The sequence below is a fragment of the Sycon ciliatum genome, chromosome 1, assembly GCF_964019385.1.
Source record: "Sycon ciliatum chromosome 1, ocSycCili1.1, whole genome shotgun sequence".
Lineage (NCBI taxonomy): Eukaryota > Metazoa > Porifera > Calcarea > Leucosolenida > Sycettidae > Sycon > Sycon ciliatum.
Window position 1 is genome coordinate 67,304,432 of NC_088643.1, and position 13,105 is coordinate 67,317,536.

A 13,105-nucleotide genomic window follows, 5' to 3' on the forward strand; every position below is an offset into this window, starting at 1 on the left:
TGTTGGATGAGCTCGGACCCCAACGTCCAAAATGAAAGAACCCGCACATGCACAGCGGAAAATCCACTTGTAAAACACGAATGCTTGGGGACCCAGATATAATCACTGATGTTGCTTCTGGGTAGTGGTGGAGACTTCGGCGATGATTACATAGGAAAGATGTTTGCTCCCCATACCGAAGCTCATGCTTTTCCGCCGACTTTACACTTGACTGACTCATGGCTGCCATCCAGAGAACACGAGAAGTCCATTGAACCTTCCACAAACACCTTTCCAGTTGCTCAGGAATCACTGAGTTGGGCTAGAAGTAGCGGAAAATTGTCCAGCTGCATACATACAGGACATGCAGTCTGGTCTGAATGATTTCTTTCCGCGTGTTCACCCAAATTTCGGCATACTAGTATGCATGTTTGTGGTCTTGTGTACATGTACCTTCTTGTACAAGAGCGATGTGTGATCCACAATTGCAAGAAAAAGGGCAAAAGGTCAACATCGTCATGGACGGCCACTGACCTAAGCTTGCCACGACTCGATTCTCGGTTTAATATCATGATTCCTCATTACATTCCTGCTATTCCTGCTCCTAGTCCAAGTCTGTAAACACACTCAGTCTGGTTGTATCCTCCTGGTTTGCCTGTGCCACACCACGGCCTGTGCCACACCACCGTGACGTGCAACATACTATAAAACATGCATGTGCATGCAAATTAACGCTTTGTGGCGTTCATTTCCATCAAAGGGATAGTTTATTTAAAGGGGAAGTTAAGGCAAAAATTAAAATTTCACCAGTTGTAGTCTTCGGGGTGCTGAGTCGAATGGTCTTGGTCCGAGAAAGCTGAGACGCTCTCTTCCTACTTGAATCCCAATCGAACTCGCGCACTTCCACCGAAACTGGGTGACTGCGCCCTACAAGATGGGGATTTGTATGCAAAATGTCACTAAAAGCGCCGTTTCGTTCTTATAAAAGCACGGATGACCGCGATTGGCCCATATGTTGTAGTCTTTTGGACGCTGAATCGATTGGTTTTGGTCCGAAAAGGCTGCGATGCAGCGTTCCTCCTTTATTCCCAATCGAACATGGTTGAACAAGCGGTCACGTGCTCCTGCGTACACCAGTCAGCTGGTCACCGTGTCTGCAGGGTACAACTTACTAGCCTGTTTGACCTTTTTTGGGTGCAGTCCTGTCACTCGAGTTGAACTCGAGTTGAACCTTGGTGTGAAAGTTGTCACCTGCTGGCGTGGTGACCAGGTGATTTGGGCACCCAGGAGCACGTGACCACTTGTTCAACCATGTTCGATTGGGAATAAAGGAGGAACGCTGCATCGCAGCCTTTTCGGACCAAAACCAGTCGACTCAGCGTCCAAAAGACTACAACATATGGGCCAATCGCGGTCATCCGTGCTTTTATAAGAACGAAACGGCGCTTTTAGTGACATTTTGCATACAAATCCCCATCTTGTAGGGCGCAGTCACCCAGTTTTGGTGGAAGTGCGCGAGTTCGATTGGGATTCAAGTAGGAAGGGAGCGTCTCAGCTTTCTCGAACCAAGACCATTCGACTCAGCACCCCGAAGACTACAACTGGTGAAATTTTAATTTTTGCCTTAACTTCCCCTTTAAATTATTTTCATTACCAGGCAGGTGGAGTGGACCTGGTATACCAGCATACTCGATATAGATAGAAAATCAGCAAAAAAAGAACAGTAGGAGGGAATTACCATGCTGATTATCCGTACGAGAGCCCTGGAAATGTTCAGGACCTACACTGTTATGTTGTACGCATTCTACTTTGCACCGATCAACACACACCTAGTAGAGAGGTTAAGTTTCACGTAAAAGTCTTACGTCCGTGAACTTTTACGTCAAAAAGTGAAAAAACTCACGTAAAATTTGACGTGTTTTACGTGAGTTGACTGTCCCGCACGTAAGTTCATGACGTGAGTTTTTGGAAGTTTCGCTTGGTTATTCCGACCGAATTTGTGTGAGTTTCCGGAATTTTATCGAGTTTGTTGGAAGATTTGATGCGAACTAAACCCGAATCCTGCCAGGCAAAATTTCACGTCACGTCGCACGTGTAACTTAACCTCTAAAAATTACACGTAACGTGAGATTTGCACCGCGTTTTGAAAAAGGGCAAAAAACGTGTAACTTAAACTCTCTAGTACCTGTTTAATACGCGCGCCACAGTGGTTAGACTGTCGCCAAAAGTGGTGCGAATCCCATACAACTAACCACTAACACTTTTGACAACTGATGCGGAACTCGAGGCAACCTGATTCATTCATACAGCCAAATCCTTCACGAATTCCCCGCGTCGAAGCACATGGAAACTGCACTTACTACTCCCTGGATATCGATAATGCAGTGTGTCTGACGCAGATTGGAACCAAGGGGGGGGGGGGTTGGACTCTTGCAACTACTGTAAACCCTGAAACGTTTGCGTTGGTTTTAGTTTGCGAAGTTTGCAAGCACAGACAAATTTGTAACTGGAGATGTTTGCGCCATCATGATGGGAGTCAATTTCCTCAGCTTCTTTACTACAGTTCTACGTTTCGCGCCGGCTTACCATTGTGATTTCACACCTATCGCGAAAACCGCGAAGGATTCCGGATCGCAAACGTTTCCGAATTTACAGTACATGTACACGATGAAAGTCAAAGACAGCACAGGACAAATAAAATGGCATGCTGGAAGATGCATATGCCAGAGCCTGGTGATTTAGAATGGAGTGTGTGTTGATGCATGTCAATGACGCATCGGTGAGGTGTGGGTCCAACTCTGACTTGGAGGCACTTTTGCCGGGGTTCGGTTTCTTTCCTTTCCTTTAAAAATATGAAGATTGAAAACTTATACTATTTTTGCAACGTGCAAGTTGAGCCCAGGAAACAATAGCCCTGGATGCAATCCTGGATGATACAACCGTTGAATCATTGAATGTAGTACAATTGTACCCAAACAGGGCCGTAACGACCGGTCCGGCAGTTGTCGGACCAATGTTCGGGCAAAAAAAAGGCCAAGAGGCGCCTGCACAGGATAGGATTTGAAGTGGCGACTCGAGTGCATTCGATCAGTTCGAGAAGAAGGTGGTCGCAGAAAAAGAGTACAGGTGGTTTTCGATACAGTCAGACCTCGCTTATCCGGTCCTCTTTTATCCGGATCCCTCGCCATCCGGAAGAAAATCATTGGTTACCGATTTACATGCAGTATGTGCGTTCGGTTATCCGGTTCCCTCGTCTATCCGGATATTTTTTGTGGAAAACGGATGTGTGCGGTTATGCGAGGTCTGACTGTACAGTCGTGGTTGTCAGTGGTGGATAGGCTTGATGGGTATAATTGCAATTTATGCTCTACGGAAGATGACGGTGCTATTCAAGCTCTATAGGCTCTGACTTACGAGTAGAAAGTCCTTTTCCTCGCGAAAAAAAGTAGTTGGATATCAAGCTCCACAGAAGAGGACGTGCGTACGAGCTCGTACTGTGCAAAGTGCAAAGCATAACGCTGTAAAAGCCATATATAACAAAGTGCTACACTACAGAACAACAAGGACAATCAAGGCTTGTTTGCTGCTACTTTAAGTTTCATGCTTACGCAATCATCAGGCAACATGAAGATCGGGTGCCGACCATGCCGGTATATATGCCAGGAGAGGGTGGTATAAAAAGCTGTGTGAGACTGTGGGGGCTAGCGCAGTAGCGGTGATGTTTTAGGCAGGGGGCTGTGTGCAGAGTGTGTGGTTGTTGAAGGCAGGGGCTAGCAGTGCAGTGTGAGCGCGAAGTGTGTGGCTGGTGTGGGCAGGAGGTGGTGAACAATGCGTGTGGATGTTGTAGGCAGGAGGCTGTAGAGCTAGCAGTGTGATAATAGCGCAATGTAAATGGATATGTCTGGTGTGGGCAGGGTGTTATGAGCAAGGTGTGTGAACGTGAATGGTGTGGGCAGGAGGCTGTGGAGACATGTTTAGGTGACACCGTGGAACAAAGTGCTAACTCTAACGAGTTAACGAGGAGAAATCTGTCGTTAAAATAGAAATCATTATACAGAAATCGATACATATACTGTCCTATTGAGCGCTGAGAATGAGTGAGAATCGTTACCTTTGGTACACGTAAACTAGTCAATTTTGGGAAATCGTTATATATATGCGCCTCGTTAGAATAATGGCTTTTACAGTACATGGTGTTCACACTGACGTTTTCTAGAATTTGGAAAGGGGCTGCGCTAAAACTACCTTTAACTACACGCATGTATATATGTATGTATGTATGTATGTATGTATGTATGTATGTATGTATGTATGTATGTATGTATGTATGTATGTATGTATGTATGGCATACATGTAACAGTTATGATGCCAGTACTAGTATCTACTAGCGTGTTTGGGACAGTGGGGGTGCTAATTGAGGCTGGATCTTGCCAGACCAACCAGATGATGAGGCTGCTACGGTAGGGTCCAGCGGATAATGCCGGCATTATATTCGGCATTATGACACTATCCGAGCATCCGAGCATTATGGAGCATTAGAAAGGAACAAGACGGGCATTATGTGAGGTTTGAGCGGCATAACGAGTTTTATAGTGGATAATGTCAGGAAATATCAGGTTTTTGGCAACACTTGGCTAAAGCCTTGAGGTGCAACGCCATGTATTGTACCAACACATGACGTTGTGATTTGTAGACACGTAACACCTTTAGCACTAATGCTACATTTACCTGACTGCATACATGTAATGCCATTGCTACATAAAGTCTTCATGTAGCAATGATGTAGGCAGGTAAATGTACAGGTGATGTAGCATGCCCAACGTTAACGTTGCAACTGAGGCTGTTACACAAAATCCGTATTGATGATTTACGAGGAGTTCTTTTTTAGAAATCATGGAGGCTGAGACTAGACGTACGCGAAGTGAATAGCAAAGAGACGAAGAGGAGTTTCCCTGTTATGCCATAGGCTCTGGCCATAGCATCTCTAGCGATACTGGGGAAAACACTGATGTATTGATAAATTTAATTTGGACCTGGATGAAGGATCGGCTATAAACAGAAAGAGCGTGTTCCAAATAACTGCCTTTGCCAAGTCCAGGTCAGCACTGAGGCTCGAAAAGAACTAGAATTTCTCATGGACGCAGTACCAAGTCGATTTGAGTGCTCAGGAGCGCGTGTCTTCCTGGTGAAGCACGACAGTTCGTCGTGGACGATTGTAATGCAAGGCCTGCAGTCAAGTGCTATCAGAAAAGAAGAGTATTGTGGCCAACCATTTGTCTCCACGCAACCTCAGGAGAAGAATACAGCGCAAGCAGAGGATGTAGAGCGGCAAAATAACTTCTGACCATGTGTTTTCAGGATTTCCGCAAATGGGAGGGATCTCGATCTGAGATCGTCTCTCGACTGGCCTCACGTGAGCTGTTTCAAATGAAGACATTTTTCACAGAGTGGAAGCAGTGACAGCTTGTCTGTAGGCAGGGATACCACTTCCCATGATATGCTTCCAGCATCCAAATGATCACCAGCAATAATGGTTTCACCTCTCACTACATGGATAAGCAAGGGAAAAGATTTGATACACCCACTATTCAGCCACAGCCCTGCATCAAAGTTGCAATGGAGAGCAGCCAATGGAGGACGCGATCATGTCGTATAGTGCTAAGAAGTGTCACAGCAGCGTCAGAGGCAGATCGACTAAATGCATCCGGCTTTCCTGGAAGTTTGACAATGTGCAGCCTTTCTTCCATTTTTGTTCCAAACCAAGAGCATTATAGCCCTTGTTGAAGCATTATAATCAGCATTACAAGGTAGTTTTTGGAGCATCACGATTAGCATTATACGAACATTTTCGGAGCATTATCCGCTGGACCCTACGCTACGGGCCTGTGTACCGTACCGGTATCATAGTCAGTCAGACTCATGATGCACCCCGCAGTACGACAGTTGATCAGCTCCTGCAGTACTGTGACTATCGCGACCCACAATAGCCCGCATAATGACAATGATGTTGATAACCAGTCCATCATCTATAAAGCGGGATTCACAGAAGCATTATTATATTGCGATATCTATAATTGAAGACTCACAGTTTCCATGGTTACAGCAGAGCACCCTGCCATGCACCAACGACTTACGTGCTTACCGGTACAGTTTCAGCCGATTTTTAGAGAAAAACTCCTTTGCCAGAGTCGGAGCTCCCGCCGGGCTGCACTGCGGATGAGACAAGTCCATAAACAAAAAGTAGTTACGCTGGGAACATGATGTGAGATTGAGGGTGACTGCCTCTGGTATTAATTTTATAATAATAATAATAATAATAATAATAACTTTATTACTTGTAGGATGACCCAAAGGCTGACCGCCTATCGTGGGGTCCGTCTATGAAGTCTACTATCCATTTGCAACAAGATTCAGAGTCTTTCAACTCCGGCCTCAACCGAAAATGGCAAGAGAATGTGCATTGTGACTGTACACAATATCGGTGACATGGTAGATCTACAGCCAGTCCAGACTACTACACTTCTACAGTCAAAGCAAGAGTATAATAAAATACTCTCGTGGTAGTGAGTAGACCTACGAGTACCATAATGTCGCGTATAAAAGCAGGTGCTTATGGCCGTATAAACCGATGTCAGTGCTACAGGCTTACAGTCATCAAGTCTTAAGAGTTCATAACCACGAATGATAACCACTACATCATGACTTGTACTTTTTTGTTGTAGTCTTGACGACGTAGATCTACGTCACACTCATCATGATGTCACTAAGACTCGAAGGCTATCGTAGCTGGCTAGCTCAGCTCTATACAGGTCGTCCCTCGTTAATACATAATCTCTGGGACTTGACAAATGTTATGTATTAACGGGGTTTATGTACTAAACGAAAGTGTACATAACTTGCTTGTGTACCAGAATTTTTCACTTTTTTCTACTTTTCTGAGTGTTTCTTGCTACCATGACTAGGCAGCGAGATATTCTTGATTCCCTCGATATAACATAAAAATTATGTTATACCGGTCACAGTTAGCGAAGATTTTACAGTTTGCATGATACATGCCCAACCGTCACTCGAAAAAAAACAGAGCTTTGTCGGCTTGTGATGTGCGCTCTGATTTCTGAGCTAATTGCGTCCACAAGTAGAAACTAGAACACGATGTGCCTCCACTGGAAGGCCAACAGACCAACAAATTATGTACTATTGAGGTAGGTGGCATGCGGGTACGGAGAAATGTTATGTACTAACGGGGTTTATGTACTAACGAATTATGTACTAACCGACAAAATTTGTATGGAAGTGACCACGTTTCGTCCGGGACTTGAGATTTCTTATGTACTAACGGGGTTTATGTACTAACCGGACTCGTATTAACGGGGGACGACCTGTATCTACTCTTCTTTTCGATTTTGACAGCATGTTACAAGGCGAGGACGCGTAGTGCTCCTGACTACAACCATAAACCGGTTGGCAGAGTCCCGGTCTTGCGACCATTTGAACCGTATTGGGAAAACCCAGGTTCGGACCCTCGTTACTCTACGGGTTGGTAGGATTTTTATAATTTTCGTTTTTTTGTGTTGTAGAAGTCGTCGTGTTGCCGCCGTAGTTATTAATCCACCACACACGGTTCACGTGGTAGATTCGTACTCGGACCTGACCACCGCAAACCCAGATCAACGGAGACCGCACAACACATCCAGAACAAGCGGTATGGACAACGCCCGGGTCAAATATTGACCCCAACGGCGGAGATGCAACGCACAATCGCGAAAGAAGCAAGTCCGCAAGTACGACTCACCATTGTCGGAACGACGAGGACGACAAACGCCCCGGAGCACCACGCGCGCCAGCATCACCGCACGCAGATCTACGCGCGATCCCCGCGCACGACCTACGACACCACGCAAGATCGACGTCTCCAGAACACAACTCGCGAAGACAACAAGAAGCCATCACGTCGTGTCCGACTACACTCCACATATCTTCCTCAGCCTACGTTCACCTTCGACGTCGACGACCATCTTACCAGCTCCTCGGACAACCTGGAGAGATCTCCCGGTAAGTCCAAAGTCAACACGTGTGTCTCTCTCAGAGACCCGCCAGTGAGACTTCTCTTCTCCTTCGATACACCAATAACCGCCGTCCTGTCTGTGTGTTTTATAGCTCCGTCCACCTGACAGAAGACTCAGCCCACGCCACGAAGAACGTGATACAACACTAACCCCTTCATCAATAATTAATTAGTAAACAATTTCTCGTTCAACAAAGGATTAATACCGGAGAGCCCAAACCCCCTGGGGGGACGCACAATTAATTAACTACGAGTGAACCCAAGACGGTCCAGCGCAACAGCCGAGGTAAGCAATGCTGACTTCCGACATTTGATCCCCAAAAACCGGTGTACCTCACCTGAACAACATACTGGAAGCTGCACTGAACTTATGTTTCCATGTTACCAATTGCAACATTCCACAAATCATTCATAATTGAAGGAAAAGTAACCCTGAAGCTGATTCAAGAAATATAACTCTGTTTTATTTGTGGAATTCATGAGGTCCGTGAACAAGACTATTAGTATTACCAAGACCAACAGCAACAACGAGAACAACACTAAGGAGAACAACAACAACAACAACAACAACAACAACAACAACAACAACAACAACAACAACAACAACAACAACAACAACAACAATCAACGACAATTACAACGACAACAACTATTACAACAACATCAACGACTTACGTCCATCAACACCCAGACCACAACACCAACGTGCAGACGGGGTGTTCCGACGTGGTGAAGGCCTACCCATGGCCTCGTCGGGACATCACCAACCTCGTCGGCAGCGAGCACCTTCTCACAACAGTCGTCATGGTGATGACTATGACTGTTACAGCTGACGAGCTGAGAGAAGGACGCCATGGGCAGAAGTTGAAAAAAGACAAGAAAAAAGAAAAAGAACAAAAGAACAAAAGAAAAAAGAAATAAATCACAAATAATTTAATTACAGAGGAAGACAAGAAAATAACATCACAAATCCTTCCAGACGTGATCCCTGCAGCGGCAGCAACGTGAACAATACTACGGCGGCAACACGACGACTTCTACAACACAAAAAAACGAAAATTATAAAAATCCTACCAACCCGTAGAGTAACGAGGGTCCGAACCTGGGTTTTCCCAATACGGTTCAAATGGTCGCAAGACCGGGACTCTGCCAACCGGTTTATGGTTGTACCGTAGTCAGGAGCACTACGCGTCCTCGCCTTGTAACATGCTGTCAAAATCGAAAAACATGTTAACTACCAAGCAAGGCTTCTGTATGTAAAGAATATCTCATGAGTACGAGGGTGATACCGGCGAATATCAATCCCGACTGCGAAGCAGAAGGGATTGATATGAGGGTACGGTATCACCCGAGCTACGAGGGTGATATTCTACTTATCACATATGACCCTACGAACCTAACACGTACGACCGTCATATCCTGCTTTTCACATGCTACATGTGTACATCGAGTCCATAAACATAAACATGATACTACAATTGTAGTACTACCCACTACTGTACATGTACTGTAGTAGATTTGACCCTGTGAACTGAATAGGACATCACATTGTGTGGAGACCCTCTCCGATGCCACACCCATTCACCCCCGTCTGACACATCATTCGCGGGACAGAAATATTCAAAGCTTCGAATTGTTTTAGTTGAAGTCTAAGCAGAAGTGAAAGGACATCAATGTAAAAGAGTCCCAGGAAATAGAGATAGAAGAGAAGATGATGAAAATGAAGCAATATACTGCACTGTATCTGAGAATTAGCGCTGCTCACAGGCTTTGACATCATGAACGTGGATGTGAACAGCGCCTGCGAAGTTTCCGGAGAAGATGAACTTTGCGCTGTTCTCCGAACTGACACACGATGAGGCTGGCGAAGCTGGTGGTACTTGTGGCCTTTCCAAGGCTTCCAATTCAGCCGGAGTTGACTCCTGCAGAGCTTTATCAACCTCCGCATTGAGCAGGCGAGCTGTAGCAATCTTATCTTGCTCGCTAGGCTGCAAGTAAGCTGTTAGGCACTTGTATTTCTGAACCCCTGAGACACTGTGATATGTGATGACGAACCAGACAAGGTAGGTGAGATGCTCGGGGTTGTTTTTCCAGTCTTAGTCCGGTATACCCTTTCCTTGGTTATGTACATACAATTATCCCTTCACTGTGCATAGTTCGAAGCTCCCCCCCCCCCCCACACACACAATGGTTGCCTCTTTGCTTTGTCATACCACAACCATTCAACGCGGTGAACCCCTCGATAGGCGATTTGCCTTTGAGTCATCCTAATAACTTGAGTTATTATTACCATAATGTTACGCTTGAGGTCTTGTAGCTGGCGGTGAATAGCACTGCGGAATTGCAGCAAACTGTTCTTGGAGTACGAAAGCTTGTTGATCTGCCTAAATTCCACATACGCATGCTTTAGGATTGAGGCAAGGTTGGTAGCTGAGATGGTTTTCAGATCACATTTTTTCTTATAGACTGTACACCAAACATCCGAGACACGTTGGTGGCTCGCTTCGTGTTGGTTGAAACACGGCTTTCTCGGATTCTGTCGATCTCATCCTCCGACACTTGCACAAATCGTTGAGACGTTTCTTCTACAATACTTGGCTCGGATGTTACACGTTTTTCCGTGGTGGTCTTCTCCAGTACTTCGCCATTCGACAAAGTTGCAGTTGTGGTTGATGATCAAGAAAAATCAGACACTTCGGCTAGTTCGCTGGGTGATAAAAAATTGAAATAATTTGCAGCAGCCTCTAAAAGCTCTTGATCTTCCAAGTCACCTTCACAAACGCCCAAATCAAACTCGGCTAGCCATTTTTCTCACGAGGACACGATAAGGACAAGCTTTAGAAGAAGAATGGTAAGTTTCTGTTTGTGCTTACCCTCGGCCTTGTCATTCTTCATGGTAGGTCAACTTGGATGCGTACTATAGATGGAATTGTATATGTAAGGAATTCATTGTTGTCACTAGCCCCTCCACATAGACCCCCTCCCACAATCCCAAGCCAGCTGGCCGAAGGAGGGCTGGGGGGGGGGGGGGGGGGCTGGCGACGGCAGTGAAATCCTAAATATGCAGTTTCAGCTACAGTACGCATTCGAGTATGTGAGTACCAATGGATACTGTACTAGGTACGCAGCCGGGTGTGATATGGAGCAGCAGGGGTGATATGGAGCAGCAGGGGTGATATCGGCCTATATCACCCGCCTAGGAAGGGCAGTGATTGGCCCATTCCTAGGAAACGGTCACCTGATATGTGATAAATATCTACTCTTCTTGTGTGTCATCTTGATGTCACTGATCTCTCGCACGGCGCTTCTTACAAAAATATTATTGTATTGTAGTTCTTTTCCGTTTTGTTTTCAAATTTTTTTGTCATTGCAGCATTCGCTTTTTCGTTTGTTCAAAAAACAGTTTGAGCTTGTAGTGTGTTTGGTGAAGAAGGAGGAGGCCTGCAGGTGGATCGTACGAGAGAGCGTACTCATAAAATAGTTGTCTTTATCTTAGGTTGAGGCCTCTCCTGCAAGATGTCTCTCTGCAGGAGAGTGCTGCAGCAATGCTTGCAGCAGCCGCTTCTAAGACATGCAGCGTCCCCTGTATTCGTTCGGTATAACCAGTCTCTCCCAAACCGGATGGATAGGCATTTCATTGATGAGGAGGAATTGTTCAGGAGAATGTACGCGCGCGAGTTTCTGACTACTGCTGATATGAATCCAACTGAGAGGCCGAGAGTAAGACGGTTTGGTATTGTAATGTGTCAGTCGGGTTACATCAGCGAAAAGAATAACCTTGCCATGAAGACAGTACTGAAACGCTTGGGCAAAGCCGAGGGCTTCATAGACTATTTAAAGATGGAGATTCAAGTCACCAAGAAGCCACCTGGCAAGCGTATGGGTGGTGGCAAAGGAAAGAAGGCATACAAGGTATCCTTTGTGCAGCCCAACAAGATGATCTATGAGTGGGATTGTGACGACCGGATTGCTGCAGAGAAGTATGCTCGGCGATTGCGCTACCTAACACCTCTGCGTCTCAAACTGGTCATGAATGACCTGCCTCCGCTTGAAACGCTGCAGGAAAAAGTCCGCATGAATGTTCCTGTAAAGTTGGAGGAATTCAAGGGGGTGGTGAAGGAGCTTGCCAAGAACAAGGACAAGAAAAACCTCAAGCCAACTGGACCTTTTGATCTCAAAATCCGAGGACAGTTCTAGTTGAATCATTCTTAAATTTACTATCCTAGTTTCAATTGGATTGCCCGCTTGCCCAGTTTTGTCAACGGTGGTAGGAAACATTGCTGCATGCGTGCCTCACTGCAGCAGCCTGGGCTGCAACTGTAGTCCGCTTTGGGCATTTCCCATGCAAACTACCTTGAGATTTTTTTTAATTTTTGGGCCGCAATCATTCCCTTAACTATATCAATGTCCTGATCTGGCACGGTACGACTATGGTGCAATTTGGGTGGGTTTTGCCTAGATCCATGCTAGTAAGGGGCTGCATGCGCTGGAGTGACTATGCCCGGTATAGGTGCACACCATTTCACCAGAGTGTTTATGCAATGTTAGATTTTCTGACGAACGTTTCCACCCCACCGCTGTCTGCTGCATGATCTGCTGTTGGTATTCAACCAGCAATGTTGTGGATTGAGCGAAGTCTAGGTTATAGAGTGATGCCAACCTGGATAAGTGAATTGTGCACTTACCAGTGCCAAACGTCTGAAGCATTGGTGCACGAAACAGTAGTACGGTATGCAATGAGAGCCACGAACCAGTGCTTTTGTTTCCAGACAAATCAGATGAAAAAACCATTCTGCAGCTGGTATGCCAAGTATATTTTCCCAGCTTATCACAACCTCGAGGGACATCTTGAGGCGGGAGTGGTGTTACCAGTAATAATATACCCAGGCCCTGCACTGAATACTCCTGAAAATTGAAAGTACAGTCAACTTTGCGTATAACGACACTCGGCCGGGCATCAGAAAAGTGTCCTTATTCGCGAAGTGTCGTTATACCCGAAGTCTCATTATATGCATACAGGTAGAATGGATTTTGCTCTGGGCATGGAAATTCTGTCCTTA